Genomic DNA, 5,727 nt, shown 5'->3' with positions numbered 1-5,727 from the left:
TTCTTTGGTGGGTCTCTTAAATCTCCAACATGTTGCTCTGCTCTCGCTGCATTTACTGTGAAATATGTGAAAGAAAAATGCTCAGCTGGTAGCGTTTTTTAATCCTGGCAGACGTCACGTGAACGCGCATGCAAGCGAACGCTCGTGCCAGCCCTCGCTCTGAACGGAATACATTTTATGAAACATACAAAATCTAACATGAACATTAGAACAGTCTGTATCAATATATAAGCCCGAGTCCTCCTCTCTATCATCCGGGTCCTTTTGCAGTCAATGCTCGAGTCCGACCCCAAGTCCGAGTCATCAGCGCTCGAGTCCAAGTCAAGTCACGAGTCATCAGTGCTCGAGTCCAAGTCCAAGTCAGGAGTCCTGCAAAACGAGTCTAGAGTCCTGGACTCGAGTACTACAACACTGCAACATAGACTAGTGCCCATTTAGGGTTCCCTAATTTAATTAATGGCCACAGCCACAGCCTGATGTGCAGCAGGTGTTGCTGTGCTGCACTTTATGAGGCCTAGGCTGAAACTGTAAGCATACTCATGCAGTAATCAGCAGAGTGTACATTTAAGTCAATCAATTAATCAATCAATCTTTATTTGTATAGCACCAAATCACATATCTCAAGATGCTTTGACAAACAAAGGAGGTCTAGACCACTCTATGCCAAATTATGAACAGAGACCCAACTTCAAGACAGGATAAGACTCAGTCTTACCCCACCTTAATCCATCATGAGCATTGCACATCTCAGTATTTAGCTAGTTACAGTGGTGAGAAAAAACTTCCTTTAACAGGCAGAAACCGCAGGCAGAATCAGACTAGACAGCCATCATGCCTCGACCGAGTTGGGTCTTGAAAGAGGGATCGAAGAGAGTAAGAGAGAGAGGTGATAGGGATGAGACGAGTAGTAGAAGCTGTTGCCGCTGGAGTCCAACACGTCCGTATCAGCTGGAGTCCAGAACGTCTGCAGCAGGAGGATGCCTATGGCATATATGAAACATGTTGAATTTGAAAGGAATCTCAGCTTGTATGTAAATGTCAGGACCATATATTTCCTTTGGGTGGCGCTATGGCTGTAGGAGATAAATGAACCCATAGATGTGTTGAGGGATGGACCCTGATCATGTGTATGTAACTTCAAACAGATTGATCACTGTATGAAGGAGCTATAAGTATTTCCTGTTTTGTGGCGAGACATTTAAGTTTGGGGCATTGCCAGAGACAGGCCACCAGTGACCCAGACTCCTTCATTTCTGCATGTTAAGATAATCTTCTGGGCGCCTAGACGTTATCGGCATTTTTAGACCCTTTTTGTGTCCTCCCAGCACCCCTGAAAAATCATATGGGCATGTGCTCGACCATATTTTTATTTCAACAGGTATTTTTAAAGATCTTAACCTTATGTTCAAGATATCCATTTTATGTTATTAAATCAATCATATTGTAAGTTAAATATTTTCCTCTACTTAATCCATGGGAGAAAAAAAAGTGTTAATCACTTTTTTATCCAGTGTGGATTCTCTCCAACCTTCTCTTACCTGTAAAAAAGTAATAATCATACCCATGATAATAATAGTACTTGTACAAATTCAATACCTTTGCAATAACAGCATATTCAATTTTCTTCAATATTAATGTTATTGTTGTGAATAGAAATCTCCTTTGTAGGAAAATATAAGTTGGTGTTTAGTGGTAGGTTCCAGCACTTGCAAGAAACTCTCCATATCATAATCTAATTAGGGGCTGAAACCCTAGAAAGTGTGATCCTAAAATCACCCCTGGCCATATGCAAACAATGATATGCTGCTGAACATTAAGCTTTGATCAATACAACATGAGTTGACTGGTTGAAGTAATCATTGTGAGTGACATGTTTGAGGTTTTAAAAGAGGTAGGATGTGATTTTTAGTCAGAGAAAAACACCTTAGGATGTGCAAGACAAGGTTAGAAATGGAGATACGATATACATCTTCATCCACAGAGGGCGCCAAAATCCAGCACATACCAAAGTTTGTCACAGAAGCTTTAATGTCTGATTTTACATTTTTTACCTTCCATCAGTTGAGTGTAGGACTGGGATGCATTTCCTTTTTCTTAAAGGTGGATGCAGCCTTCCTCCTGGAAAAGAGCCACACAGTCCTAATCTCTGCAGTGAGATTGGTCTGCATCATGAACTTTCTTCAGGACTACCTTCAGGAAATTGAGGATTCTGGTATGTTTTAGCCAAGATGAAATATAATGTGACCTCTAAGATAACACACTGTCATGAAACTAGACTTACAGATGGATGAGTTGCATAGTTATATTGACTATAACTATAGGTGTCTGAACAGATGCCACAACATAACGCCTGTCATCCAGCTATAACAAATGCATTTTTTGTCAAAATCTCTTTGTAGTTTCTGCTTTGATTTATCATATGTTCTTATACTCAAAAAGGTCAATATGATTTTTGTAAATTGTATATATGTAAGGTATTTTGTCAACTTGAAAACTAAAATGTATTATTTCAATTCAGACTGACAATGTGTTAATCTCTTCATTTAGAACAAGATAAATCAAATGAACATTTGGTGTGGTCAACCTTTGCCTTCAAAAATAATCAATTCTTCTAAGACGCTTCCCCTCAGTTTTTTGGTGGTCGCACCAAATGTTAATTTGATTTATATTTATCTTCTATTCATTCTTTGCATGTTGTTAATTGATAAATACAACCTATAAAACACTTAATTTTTGGGGAGGAACATTCTGTGCTTATATGTTACTATTACCTACTGTAATTGTCATAACTGTCTAAAACTTTTGCACAGTACTGTTCATAAAAATACATTTCCAAATAGATGTTTGGGACTCCTGTCTTCTTCCAACTGTTCAACTTCATACCATTTCATCTCTTGCAGGATCTTGTTACATCTCAGGCATTTCTTCTGTTGCTCTTAGCCTTTCAATACACTGAACCGTTGTTATGTAAATGTCTGCCAAATGATTCAGATGATGCCAAGGGAGGTATCATGGACTGAACATTTTCAACAATAGGAGTCAGAGGGCACTCAATTTCCTGGACTTGAACCCCATATGGTTCCTCATGCACATCATCGAACATTTCCTAGTCAGTTCCAAATAGATCCATGTTCTGGAAATGAAAATATTACTGTGTTAGGAGAGTAGAATTTGGTAGATATCACAATCGAGCCAAAATATGAATTGGGCAATTAAGCTATGAGGCTAATGATTTAGAAATATTTCACTGTCCTACACAGGCAAAGTGCAGTGATGACAGAAAAAAATTAACCAGAGAATAAAATATGTATAATTTTTAAGCAATCAAAACATCTATTATAAATGTTGCTTAGTTGACTTGCTCTAATTGTGTGATTGCATCAATAAAGTAACACAAAGATACACACTTATATATGATAGTTGAACAATTTTCCCCTGTATTTTAACGTTCTACTCCTTCTACACTGTGGAAGATATTGACACCATTCAAATGTAAATAAAAATAGATTGTTTTAATATAACTTTCAGCCTCTACATATTCAGGTTTAAAACTTGTCAACTTCACTTTGCCTTTGTACACAGCACTTTGAGTTTGAGCATCAACAAACCTGCAAATCTTCATTCACATCACAAGGGTTCTTTATGTGACCCAAAACCCCGAGCTGGTTGGGGGAGAGTCCTCCTTCAGATCGTAAAGGGTGGGCCCCATTTTCAACGCCTTGATCACCTCTGACCGTTGAAAATACATGGGAGAATTGTTCAGTCATGTTCATCACAACAAAATTTTACAAAAAATGACTGAAATGAGTAATTAGTGCACGGAAACAATGGCCCATGTTTATATCATTGTGTACCTGGAAGGCCAGCCATAGTCTTCCACTGCCTTCAGAAAAAATGAATGAGCAGTGTCTGAGCGGTTGTTTGTTGCTGGTTCTAGATAGAAAATCTGTATAGAAAGACAAAGAGTGTTTGAATCTGTGGAGGCCATATACTAATGCCTCCGACACATAAGATAAATCATCTTCATTGATCCCTAGGGGAAAATTCAAGAATCATAGCAACAGTGGTAAAAACAGGAATAGGTAAGAGTCAAGAACACCAAGCATAAGCAAAATAATAATAATTGAAATAAGCTTTCTGACACATTACATCTGCACTATGTCCCTAAATTTCTGGGTTAGCATATGTACTCTGGGTACAGAGTTTCTACAGTCATTATAGGCATGTTCGTAAAGTATATAATGTTGAAAAGTATTTATTCCCTGCTTCTTTCCTCCTGTACATCCTCCTTTGCTTCCTCCCACCTGCCTTTCTCATCATCCTGCTACTCTTGACCTCTCACTCCGTTTCTTCTCATTATCTTCTCCTCTTCCCCTCATAGTTTTTCTCCATATGATTGGCCAAAAAAAAGCTCATCCCAGATGTGGCTTGATTTTTAATGTTGTTGTGATGAAGACATAGGGACAGTGCATTATGTTTTGGGTAACGTTATGTGTTTCATATCATGCAGTTCAGTGCTAATGAACTAACATAACTAAGCACTGGCCAACTTCTAATCCCAGTAACGATAGCACTAAGATAGCATCATCATCATCAATGGCTCACGATTACTTAAGATAAGGTTTATTGCAGCATGCAGTGTTGTGTTTGGCGTAAGGGCTCTGAACCTCATTACTCCTTGTAGATTATTTAAATGCAGACACTGAGGAGTAATCAGATAGGACTAACCTCGGAGCCCACAGGTGGATGCCGGGGAGGAGGTGGGTACGAAGTTTGCACTCGGCAGTGAGCAGGACAGCAGGAGCACTGGCAAAGCAGAGGCAGAGACAGGGGCTCTATTCAAAACGGCCTGCTAAATACTAGAGAGGATGACGTGTCAGTATGAATCAGCGCAGCTCGAGTTGTCTGCCTGAACTAGCTTGCAGGCGGCGCTCCATAAATGCTACATTAGATTGAAATGTGGACAAGTGACCTGAAGTAACAACTTTAAACTAGTTTTAATGCAACCAACTCAATGTAACTTTAGTTTACTCTATAACTAATTTAAAAAGCTTTTAAAGGCAGTGAAACTTGAAGTTTTTAAGTATTTATTTTCAAATTTTCTTATTGTGTCATACTATGTATTTTTGTATGCCCAGCCCGCATTGCAAGGCACCGTAAATGCATTCAGTCCAGGGTCAGAGCACACAGCAGGTCTATTCATTGTCAAGAAATAGGAGAAGAAAATGAAGACAAAACTAAACAGTCATTTCAAAGACAGTCTTGTCTTCTTTTCCAGGCTTTTGAGACAAAATTGGCCAGCTCAAAATTAAACAGCCAATTCTAGTTTTTGCTCATCTGTCCACCACAATATTCAAGCTTTTTACAATATCATGAAACAACAACTCTCTGAGGTCATCATAGTTTGTTCAGAACAAAAGAAAATGGGACTCAGTTTCCCCTTCATCTAAATCACACCACTCCCAAAATGTGTTTTCTTCAGGGATTTTTTTTTTTAATCAACCAAACTTAACAGCCAAAGGAAGAATACCAGATCTTAACAGTGCCGCTTAGGATCTTTGGTTTCTAGATAAAAAAGACTTTATATATAATTCAGGGATGGAATTCTATTTGATCTGCACATACTGTACATCCTTTGTATTGGTATGGACAAGTACATGTTCATTTCACAAAGATAAGAGGCTTGATTGTCAAGAAATATTTGACAAAGATGTTTCTGCTCTTTTT

General features: G+C 38.5%; 1 long non-coding RNA gene across 1 annotated transcript; it reads right to left on the bottom strand.

The window, feature by feature from the left end:
- Positions 1–3,039: 3,039 nt before the first annotated feature.
- LOC117821127 lies at positions 3,040–3,948 on the bottom strand. Its single transcript, XR_004632910.1, has 3 exons — positions 3,855–3,948; positions 3,609–3,729; positions 3,040–3,133 (listed from the first exon to the last, which is right to left on the bottom strand). It is a non-coding gene; the product is annotated as an uncharacterized LOC117821127 (long non-coding RNA).
- Between the last annotated feature and the right edge of the window lie 1,779 nt (positions 3,949–5,727).

The sequence above is a fragment of the Notolabrus celidotus genome, chromosome 11 (assembly GCF_009762535.1).
Source record: "Notolabrus celidotus isolate fNotCel1 chromosome 11, fNotCel1.pri, whole genome shotgun sequence".
NCBI lineage: Eukaryota > Metazoa > Chordata > Actinopteri > Labriformes > Labridae > Notolabrus > Notolabrus celidotus.
Note: the sequence above shows the minus strand (reverse complement) of the source record. Positions and strands in the feature narration are given on the sequence as shown.